This window comes from Phaseolus vulgaris, chromosome 1 (genome assembly GCF_051622355.1).
Source record: "Phaseolus vulgaris cultivar YP4 chromosome 1, ASM5162235v1, whole genome shotgun sequence".
NCBI lineage: Eukaryota > Viridiplantae > Streptophyta > Magnoliopsida > Fabales > Fabaceae > Phaseolus > Phaseolus vulgaris.
In genome coordinates this window covers 29575797-29588734 of record NC_143498.1, presented here as the reverse complement: position 1 = coordinate 29588734, position 12938 = coordinate 29575797, and the positions used below count along the sequence as shown (strand labels likewise).

The following is a 12938-nucleotide window of genomic DNA, read 5'->3' as shown; positions in this document are numbered from 1 at the left end:
GAAAAGCAAGAAACTTTAAAACCTGAAACTTTGAACAGAAAACAAAGAATGTTAAAAAGATTGGAGAAAACAAACCATAAAATAGATCAAGAGTATCGGTCGAAAAGTACATTTGTTAACATATTATAAAAAATATTTTGTTAAATTAGAAAGAATGAACTATTTGTGGAGCTGAAAAAATGAAGATAAATGAACCACTCTGAAAAAAGACAATGAATAAACTATTCGAGGAGTTAAAAAAGCAAAATGAATTGGCAAACTAATGTTGTATTTCATGCTTTCGGAAAAGTTCATTAGTCAAATCAAATTCAATGTGATCATGTTATTATTCTTATTTTATGTTAAATAACATTAAAATATTTTATATTTCAATTCATTTTAAAGAATAGTTCTTAGTTCTTATATAAATAGTGATAATAATATTATTATATTATTATACTTGATCCTTATTCATTTAAAAAAATAACACACATTTTATGTCTTTTTTAAAAGTTACATTTATTTAATGGTATTTGACATTTATAAATTTTGAATTAAATTTTATTAAATTAAAATAAGTATGATAGTCCATACAGTGGAAAAATTATAAAATAAAAAATTAAAATAAAGAATACAAAATAACATTCCATAATAACATTTAACATAAAAATTACACAACTTTAACATGTATGTAAACGAAACTTCATAACTAAACTAAAATGTGGGTAAACAAAACTTCATAAATAAACTAAAGTAAAAAGAATTATATATCTCCACAGAGTTAGATTTATCCACTAAACTTTACAACAACTTCAAAATGTCCCATGTACTATTTAAATAAATGTTCCCAAAAAATAATTGAATTATATTGATCTCCTAGCGAACACGTATGTCTAGTACATCATATGAAGATTTAATATATCGTGTAATACTTCCTGCAATATAATTTTATAATATCAATGTAAAATCAATAATATTAACTTAAAAGTAAAATTAAATACATTAAATTGAATAAATAAAAATATATGTTTCTTTTTCAGAAACATGATTTCGGTGAATGACACTTTAAATTACGCCACCACCTTTCTTATCAAAAAGTAAACAAAAAAATATAATAATATAAAAATATTATTATGAATTTTTTTTTCTAAAATAAAATAAAGCTCATAAATATAAAAAAAAAACAATACGAATCCATCGTTCTCTACAAATGTTACAGTATAAAAAGCAATAAAAAAATATAAAAAATTACAGTAAATATCAGTTATAAAATAAAACAAATAAAATATAAATCGTTATAATTTACAGAAAGACAAAACATTACCCTCAAAGCTAACAAACATAAATCTTTTATATTTTAATTCATTTTCAAAGATAATATTCTTATATAAATAGTGTTAATAATATTATTATATTATTATACTTGACCTTTTCTGATTTAAAAAAACAACACATTTTATGTCTTTTTTTCAAAGTTCTTACATATTTATTTTATGGTATTTTACATTTATAAATTTTAAATTATTTTTTATTAAATTAAACAAATTATAATAGTCCATACAATGTAAAAATTATAAAGTAACAAATTGAAATAAAAAATACAAAATAATATTCCATAATAACATTTAACATGAAATTACATCACTTTACTATTGTAGGTAAACAAAACTTCAAAACTAAACTAAACATAATTAATTATCTCCGGTAACAATTACAAAATGTCTCATGTACTATTTAATTAAATGTTCCCAAAAAATAATAGATTAAAAATAACTCATCATTTTAAAGATCTATTGTGTATCTTTCTCGTTATGTGTTGTATACTGAGGTTAAATGTTTATGTTATAATTAAATTAAACCATATGTTACTTGAGGTGTAAGTCTTGCTGAGATGTCAAGTAACATAGTGATGTCTAACCTGAATTTTTTTATAAAAAAAAACAAAAAATTAAATTAGACAATATTCCAACTTTACATTATTCAGACAATGTTAGAAATGAATTTAAATTTCTATATTGTTAATATGCTTAAATTAAATAAACTTAAAAATAAAATAAAATAAAATTAAACACATAATATGTAAGGAAACTAAACAAAACTTGTAATATTAAAATAAGCATAACATTGTACTTAACAAATACATATTAAAATTTGAATTATTTAAGAATTTTATTGATTTTCGATTTTTATTTAAGAATGATATTATAAATTTTTGGATTTTTTTTATTTCAGATTTTGAATAATTTAAAAATTTAATTTATTTTATATTTTCATTTAAGTAGAACATTAAATTATTTAGATTTGGTATTTATTTTAGATTATTATTTAAGTAGGAATGTTAAAAAATTATGAATTTATATTTATTTAAGATTTTGAAAATTTTATAAATTTTATTTATTTAATATTTTTTAAATTAAAAATAAAGTAATTTAATATTTTTATTTATTTAAAATTTTGAAAAACTTATAAATTTTATTTATTTAAAATTTTATTTATTATACGATTATGACAGTATGTATTAACATATTATTATTTTATTATTACTATTATTAATCTTTTATTATTATTATTATTGTTATTTTTTATTTTACATTGTAATTAACTTACCTATACCTATACTTATAGCTTTATTTTACAATTTTTCTGAATATCAATACACATATATACACATATACATAAACATTACACATACCAATACACATCATAACCATAACAATTTTCATTTCAATCATTTTCAATTCAAATGTCCATTCATACCCTTTAATATTTAATCTAATTGATTTTAATTATTTAATTTATTTAATTCTTTAATATTTATATTTAAATTTATCTTTATATCTTTATATCTTGATATTTATTTATTTCTTTTATATCTTTATCTTTATATTTAATATTAATTTAATTTAAAATTTATTTGTTTCTTTTATTTATTATTATATGATTGTGCAAATTTCTTTTATTTATTATACTATTGTGCTGGGATAGTATGTAGTAAGAGATTATTATTTTTATTATTATTATTATTATTTTTATATAAAAAGCTTTCATGTTAGGCATCACTATTCTATTTGACATCTCAGCTAGACTGACACCTCAAGTAACAACAATCATACTATTAATAATATTACTATTATTATTATTATTCTACATAAAAAAAAGACTTTATGTATAAAATAGTTGACATAATAATTATTCACAAATATTTGACATTTATAGTCCATACAGTACAACAATTATAAAGTAAGATATTGAAATAAAAAATACAAAATAACATTGCATAATAAGATTTAACATGAAATTACATAACTTTAGCATGTAGGTAAACAAAACTTCATAACTAAACCAAAGTAAACGAAATTAATTTTCTTCAGTGAAGATTACAATAATTTTCAAATGTCTCATGTACTATTTAATTAAATGTTCCCAAAAAATAATAGAATTATAGAATTATATTCGTTTCTTAGCAAGCAAGTACGTCCAGTACATTTATATGAGGGTTTAATATATCTTGTAGTACTTCGTACAATATAATCTTATAATGTCAGTGTAAAATAAATAATATTAATTTAAAAGTAAAATTAAATACATTAAATTTAATTGAATGAATAAAAATGTATATTTCTTTTTGTATGAACCTTATTCCAGATTTTTATCTAAGTAAAACATTAAATCATTTAGATTTTATATTTATTTTGTATTTTTATTTAAGTAGGGAATAAAATAAATTAGGATTTTTATTTATTTAAAAATTTGAAAAACTTAGAAATTTAATTAATTTATATTTTTAGTTAATAATGACATTAAATAATTTAGGATATGTATTTAGTTAAAATTTGAATAATTTAGAAGTTTTATTGATTTTCGATTTTTACTTAAGAATGACATTATAAATTTTTAGATTTTTTTTATTTCAGATTTTGAATAATTTAGAAATTTATTTTTTTCATATTCTTATTTAAGTAAAATTTAGATTTGGTATTTGTTTTAGATTATTATTTAAGTAGGAATGTTAAAAAATTATGGATTTATATTTATTTAAGATTTTGAAAAATTTATAAATTTTATTCATTTAATATTTTTTTAAATTAAAAATAAAATAATTTAAGATTTTGTATTTATTTAAAATTTTGAAAAACTTAAATTTTTTATTTATTTAAAATTTTATTTATTATACATTGTGTAAGATAGTATGTGCTAAGAGATTATTATTTTTATTATGAATATTATTAATATTTTTATTATTATTACTATTTTTATTCTTTATTTTACAATGCACTGTAATTATTTTATCTATACCTATACCTATAGCTTTATTTTACAATTTTTTTCTAAATACCAATATATACACATAAACATTACCCATACCAATACACTTCATAATCACTTTCATTTCAATCAATTCCAATTCAAATATTCATTCATACCTGCTTATTTAATATTTAATTTAATATTTAATCTAATTGATTTTAATTATTTAATATTTATATTTAAATTTATATTTATATCTTGATATTTAATATTTATTTATTTCTTTTAAATCTTTATGTTTATATTTAATATTCATTTAATTTAAAATTTATTTGTTTCTTTTATTTATTATTATACGATTGTCCAAAAGATCTTAGAAAATTCTTCGCTATAAAAATAAAAAGACTGCAAATGTTGACTACTGTAATTAAATTTGTTTCAATGGACAAAATCCTAAATGCATACATAAAAGATTATACTGTTAGTACTTTCAGAAATAGAAGAAAAATGACGAAGTAATTACCTTAAACAACTATAAGAATAAAAATTTGATTATTATATTATTTTAACGTAAACATTAAATTATAATTTCATATTATTATAAGTATAATTTATGTACATGTATTTTAAAAATATAGATTATTAACATGTGTATTTTTATATTTTTTTATCACTATGTTCTATATCTCTATTTTTTTATTACTATCATATGTGTATTTTTATTTTTATTTTTTAAAGCCTAAATCCTAAACTAAAATACATAATACACAAATTAATTTTATCATTTCTTTAATTCTATTCAAAAATTGATTTTTTAATGTGTTTATTTAATGAAATAATTACTTACTACTTAATGAAAAATGAATGCGGCCCTAATATTTCTATAATCAGAACGAACTACTATTTTATTATTATTATATTGTACATATTAAAAATAATAACAATAAAATTTTGTCTTTATACATAAATATAGATATAAATGTTATGAAATTATTATTAAATTATATGCTTCAATAAAATTAATATTATGTGTATAAATAGTATAAGAATTAGAAAATAATTATTACATTATTTTATTGTAAACCTTAAATTATAATTTCATATTATAATTTTATTTTCAAATTAAAATCAAACACACATTCAAACCAAAACAGAACGAAACTTAAAATAGTAAAAGAAGCGAAATATTGTTTTAGCAAAAATATATTGCCAAATTACATTTAGAAAAAAAAACAAAATTCTTGAGTATTACAACACTAACAATACCCTAATACTATTAGGGATTACCCCGGCCTCAAAGATCAACTTATCACCTTTGTGAAAGGCATGAATTTGACAGAACTCTCTCCATCCATACCCAAATTTTACCGAAGACTTCGGAGGTGCTCTTATGAGAACTTTGCAATTTACTACACTTTTATGGAGGTAGGATGTGTGGTTGTAGTTTGACATAGTAGAAGAACACACCAAAATAAGAGAATGGTTAGAATGCAAAAGACCAGACAAAAAAGAAGAAAATAATGGTATTAATAATGATATTGGAATTGCGAATGAAGTATGCACAGTCAAAATCTACTTCAGACAGTCAAATCTACTTCAGACGTCATGAGAATATATGAATTAGAAAGGTAATTAATGATCTTGGAATTTTAAATTTCGAAAATCTGAAAAATTAAATATTTGAAGAGTAATGATAATAATATTGGAATTGGAAATAAGTGTGCGGCAGAAGTCAGAAAAAGAATATAAGAAAGGTAATTAATGATCTTGGAATTGTAAATTTTGAAAATATGTAAGAATAAATAATAATAATTAATTACCTTAGTTGGTTCAGGGTGATCTAAATAGGTTATTTTTCTTCCTGTTCAGAACACCTTTGGATGTATACGGGTTGGGACACCCCTGAAGTGTCCCATTTCTATATTTATTAATTCTTTGCTGATAAAAAAAAATAAAAAATAATAATTAATAATAAATAATAATAAAATGAAAGCTAATAATACACAAACACAATTACCTCTTAAACGTTTTCAAACTTGAATCAAAAGCACAAAACTGGATTGGAAACCTGCAGATGAAATGGTTGAAAAAAGTATGAGATGAACAGAAGAACAAATGAGATGAAGAATTTAAAATATCAAAAGCAAGAAATAAATAGAAATTTCATGAACATATGCCTTATAAAACTGGAACACAACTGGTACAAATGAAAAAGAGCAAAAAAGATGTACAAAATGAGCAATAAACAGAAAATACAAACAAAAAAAACTGCAATAGAAAACACATAAAACACTTGAGATAAAAGAGATGTACAGAATGAGCAAGAATCTTAAACAAAAAATACAAAAAAAAAACTGCAATAGAAAACACAGAAAACACTTGAGAAAAAAGAGATGTACAGAATGAAAGAATCTTGAACAGCAAATACAAAAAAAGAACTGCATCAGAAAACACAGAAAACCCTTGAGAAAAAAAAAATCGTAAAAGAGATGAAGAGGATCGGTAAAAAAGACAAAAGCAAGAAACTTTGATAAAAGAAATGTATAAAATGAGCAAGAATCTTGAACAAAAAATACAAAAACAAAAAACTGTATCAGAAAACACAGAAAACTCTTGAGAAAAAAAAAAACTTGTAAAAGAGATGAAGAGGATCGGTAAAAAAAGATAAAAGCAAGAAACTTTGATAAAAGATATGTACAAAATGAGCAAGAATCTTGAACAAAAAATACAAAAACAAAAAAACTGCAATAGAAAACACAGAAAACACTTGAGAAAAAAGAGATGTACAAATTGAAAGAATCTTGAATAGAAAATACAAAAAAAATGCATCAGAAAACACAAAAAACCCATGAGGAAAAAAAAAACTGTAAAAGAGATGAAGAGGATCGGTTAAAAAGATAAAAGCAAAAAACTTTGATAAGAAAACCCTAGAAAAAGCGAAAAACGTAACAAACAAAGAACAAAAGAACAAAAACTATGATAAAGACAGAAGAAATAATGGTAAAAGAGATGAAGAAAATCGGAAAAAAGATAAAAGCAAGAAACTTTGATCAGAAAAATCTATAAACTGCATCAGTTACGAAAACATGTAAGAAATCGAGAACAAAAAATGTAAAAAACAAACCATAAAATAGATCAAGAGAATCAGTCGAAAAGATAAAAGCAAGAAACTTTAAAAATACAAAAAATATAAAAACATGGTAGAAATGTGAGAATGAGATGAAGAAACGGTATAAAAGATAACCTCGTTCATGGAGTGCAAAATCAATCCATAAGAGGGGGTATATGTTGTCCGAAAAAGGCGCCACAATTCATCCGAAATCAAATTTGAATTTGAAAAAAATTTACCTTGTTTGTGATTTATGATTCTTCTGCAAATTGTTCTGCAAACACAGTTGCGGAAAAAAGACCCCAATTTAAGCTTTGTTGAGAGAAGAACGAAACCCTAATCCTCGAATCCTCGATTCTGAAGATATTGCTTTTGGGCAAACTGTGAATCACTGAACCCTTCAGAAGTTCCGTATGAGTGACACAATTGCCAAAATGGTGAAAATGAGTAAAGGAAAAGGAGAGAAGCGAGGGGAGAAGGGTTGTCATTAGGGTTTTAGAGAAAAAAGAGTTTCAGAGAGAGAATGGAGAAAACGAAATATGATAGAGAGAAGGGAATCAAATCAGAATGAGAGAGAAAAAAGTTACTTTTAAAAAGTGCTACGTGGCACGTTTTGATTAGTCCAGGTATATTGTGTTGATTGGTGGAATTTTTTCTACTTCTGGTATTAAATGTTTTTGATTTTTTTTTTTGAAATTTTGTGGAGAGGACACGTGTTTAAACTTACCCTGAGAGTTCTCTCTATTTGTATTATGTATAGATTAAGTTACCTTATCTATACAATTTAAGGGAACACACACAAAAACTTTTGCACATGTCTCCATCAGAAATTTCCAGAAAAAATAATTCAAAACAAAATTTTACCAAAACTAGAAAATCTACACGTGTCAATCATCTAAGAAAGAAGTGTGAGTCTCCGTATGCATGCCACGTGGACATTTTCTTTTCTTCTTCTTTCTCTATGTACCTTCAACTTAGCACCCAAAGTTTAGTCAAGAAGGCAACGTGCAGAACATATGTGCAAGCATTGGTTCTCTCATATGTAGAGGGAGAGCATAAACAACAATCAACAAAGAAGGAAGTGTGCATACCTCCTTTTTCGCGGTCTCTGATAAATGTCATAATTCAATATTATTTATACAAAAAGATAAAAATTTATGGACTTTAATTGATGAAATAGTTATAATTCAACCTCTAATTTAGGAATTTTAACCTTTTTACATATTTTTAGATTATAAAATGAATATGAACTATTTATTCCCAATTTTGTATTATTTTCAATAATTTAAGAAGAGATGAAGCAAATGGATATATTATGAATAGAGATGTCATTTAACCCAAACCCAATTAGGTTAAATAGAAGGCATAAAGCATAACCCTAGACATCATTGGGAGGAACCAAGGAAGAAAACTCTAAAGGAGACAGTAGTCAAGGAGGAACACTCTCCATCTTCTTTTCTTGTTATCCATGCTTTTAATAGCCACCATGAATGACTAATTCTTTTCTTTGGGATTTGGAGTAATTTGTCAAACTCTTATGTATTGAGGTGATATTTATCTATAATATTCCAGTTCTTGATTTATGATTGGTATTATCATTTTATTCTCAAAGTCTGAATTATTCATGACTTTTATCCTTAGATTTGATTGGAAAGCACTTATAAGAATCTGACCTACATGATAATGCTTAACATATTTGAATGCTAGGAATAGATTTGAAATGTTAATTGTTTTATAACATCTGTTCATAATGATAAGGAGTTTTTATAAATATGCGAGGAATCGATATTTAGGAGACTCTCTTAATAATTTTGTATGTGAGGAATCAATACGAATGATTTTTATATGTGCATCAATATCAATTAAGACTAAATATTGTAATCTTTTGTAAAAATACAGACGAGTGAGAAGGATGAACCTCAGTCCCAATTTTCACAATTGAATCACACAAATCTTTTACTTTGCTTTATTTACATCCTTGCAAATTCATCATGCACAACAAACTTTTCAAATAAACTTTTAGATATTGTTTATATTTAATGAATATTATACTCGAGAATTCAATTATTCCTTGTGAGTTCGATATCCATCCTTAGACACAAATTTATTACTTATGACACGATACACTTGCCGTAAAAGAGTTATCATATGTGCAAGCATTGGTTCTTTCTTACTCGGAGAATGAGAGCACAAAAACAATAATCATCAAAGAAGGGAAGTGCACATACCTTCTTTCTCATAGTCTCCCCTTTGCTTCTCTTATATCGCACCTCTTCTATGACTTTTTTTTCAAAAATGGAACGGTCAAAGATATTATGCTTAGCACAAAAAAGAGCAGTCAACAAAGAAGGAAAGTGTGCATAATGTGAAGTTTGAAAATTAAAATTTGAAATTTGAAGTTTGGAGTGAACTTTTCAATATTTATATATGTTGAAGTTCTTTGTACTCATGTTTCTGCACCATGGGATATGATGGTTCCATCACATATACAAGCAACCAAGAAGGAAAACCACAAACAAACAAAGGTATACATTACAATTCATCTATTTTAGGGCACACATTCATTCCGATTTTAAATTTTAAATTTTAACTTTAAATGGAGTTCAACTTTCAAAATGCATGGGTTAAAGTTAGTTTATTTTTGCATAACACGAAGTATTGCCCTTTCATTTGTAAAATCAAAGCGTACAATAATAAACAATAATGCACATCATAATAAAGATCCTACAGACTATGGTTCTCACACATCATATTCCATTATAATAGAGATAGAAACTTACTTTGATCCATGAGTTCCCTATGTGAGTAGTTTCCTTTTATTTTCTTTTCTCAATTTATCTTTTGCAATTCCTTTCTTTGTCACATTCTTTCTTGATGGTTAACCATGAACAACTTCCTTTGCAGAGACAAAACCCATTTCTATTCTTTACCAATCTCCATCAAATTAGATTTTCATTAGGTATCATAAGATACACACACACACACACACACACACACACACATATATATATATATATATATAACTTCTCACATTAACCAATGAGTATTTAATTTTATTAAATCATATTCAAGCCCAAAGCCCAAAATCTATTTCATATGATTCACATTATAAAATTAATTTACATAATTTTCTAACATTCTCCCACTTGACTTATGAGCTATAATAATTTCATGATTTAATAATTACATAAATCATAATGTGCATTGAAAGACCTTACATAAATTGGTACTATCATCAATAAAAATCAAGGATACAGAAATAATAAGAGTCATGGTGGTTACATGTCTTTTAATCAACACGTTTCCTTCCATGTACTATTATATCATCCTTTCTCCCTAATATGACTTTATAATGAGAAGTTCATAATAGGTTCAAACATAATGTCATTTTCATTAACAATAACATAATTTTTTTTCCACACCATAATTTGCATGCATATACATAAAGTAGAAAACATAGATTTCAGAAACTTTTATATATCAATGAGCTTAGAGTGTCAAATAAGCATTACTAACAACATTCATCATTCACTAGTACACATAATGCCCATATTCTCAACATGACCAGGAAATGTTTTGGACGGTAACCCTTTTGTTAAAGGGTCAACAATAATAAGATTAGTGTTAATATGTTCTATTGACACTCTATGTTTTTTAACTTCCTATTTAAAAACAAAATATTTCAATTCCATATATTTAGCACCTTTCGAATACTTGTAGTTTATAGAAAAGAAGACAATTACGTAATTATCACAATAAATTCTCAGTGGCTTGGTAATATTGTCAACAATTCCAACTCCTAAAATAAAATTCCACAACCTATTAGCCTGAACTGTGACCTCAAAGCATGCACAAATTCAACCTCCATGGTGGATGCAACAATGACTGACTGCTTCATACTTTTCCATGAAATTTATCCTCCAGCTAAAAGATGCACATAACCAAATGTGGACTTTCTTGTATCTATACAACCAACAAAATTTGAATTTGTATATCCAATCACCTCAAGATGATTAAATTTCCTATACGTAAGCATGTGATTCTTTGTCCCTTGTAAGTATCTTAAAACTTTCTTTGCAGTTTTCCATTGATACAGTCCTGGATCACTCTGGGGTCTACCAAGCATACCAACTGCAAAACGAATATCTAATCTTGTATATGTTTGAGCATACATCAAACTTCCAACAACAGATGCATAAGGGATATTCTCCATTTGTTTTTGTCCAAAATCGTTTTTGGACATTGCAGGAGACTAAATTTGTCTCCTTTCTGTATTGGAATATGAGATGTTGAACATTTATCCATTCTAAATCTCTCTAAAAATTTATTAATATATGCTTTCTGAGACAAGCCTAACAATCCTTGTGATCTATCATGACATATTTCTATTCCTATCACATAGTATGTCTCACCCATTTCTTTCATTTCAAAGTCATTAGAGAGAAACTTCTTAGTCTCGCTTAATACACCAAGATCATTAGTTGTAAGCAAGATATGATCAACATATAGAATTATAATTATAAACTTGTTCCCAGCGACCTTCAGATATATACATTGATCAATAATATTTTCCTTAAATCCAAAGGACACAATAGTATCATCGAACTTAAGATACCGTTGTCTAGAAGCTTGTTTAAGCCCACATATTGATTTCTTAAGTTTACACACCATGTGTTCCTTTCCTTCATCAATGAACCCCACTGGTTGGTCCATATAAACATTCTCTTATAAATTCCCATTCAAAAAGGAAGTTTTAACATCCATCTAATGCAACTCAAGATCATAATGAGCTATTAATGCCATGATAGTTCTAAAGGAATCTTTCTTGGAAATAGGTGAAAATGTTTCCTTATAATCAATGTCATCCTTTTGAGTAAAACCTTTGGAAACAAGTCAGGCCTTATAACGTTCGATATTCCCATGAGAGTCACGTTTAGTCTTAAAGATCCATTTACACTCATCTCCCTTACATCATTCTGACAATTCCATAAGGTCTCATACATCATTTTGTGCCATTGATTTAAGCTCATCTTTCATGGCATCTAACCATTTATCAGAATTATCACCACTAATGGCTTCTGAAAATGAAACTAGGTCATTATCAATGCCTAAGTCATTTTCTGACTCTTGTACATAAACCACATAATCATTCGAAATAGCAGATTTTCTTTCTCTTTGAGATCTTCTTAATACTATTTATTGTGGTTCTTCTACTACAAGTTCATTGTTAACCTCATGATCATTAATTTGTTGTTCTTCTTCATCGTTGAGTGGTTCAACTACATCAGGAATAACAATACTTGAAGTAGAGGTACTAGTTAAAGGAACTTGTATTCTAACTTCCTTAATCTCCACATTTTGTGAAGCTTCACTCCCACTATTTTCACCATTTTCAATGAATTGTGCATTTCCAGTTTCAATAATTCTTGTACTATGGGTAGGACAGTAAAACATATACCCTTTTGAATTTGCTGGATAACCAATGAAATATCCACTAATTGTTCTTGCATCCAATTTCTTTTCTTGCGGATTGTATATTTTAATTTCTGTCTGACATCCCCAAACATGCAAGTGTCTCAAACTAGGTTTCCTGCCTGTCGAC

General features: G+C 25.2%; 1 pseudogene; it reads right to left on the bottom strand.

The window, feature by feature from the left end:
• Positions 1 to 11249: 11249 nt before the first annotated feature.
• On the bottom strand, positions 11250 to 11579 carry LOC137815776 (secreted RxLR effector protein 161 pseudogene; annotated as a pseudogene).
• Positions 11580 to 12938: the final 1359 nt, after the last annotated feature.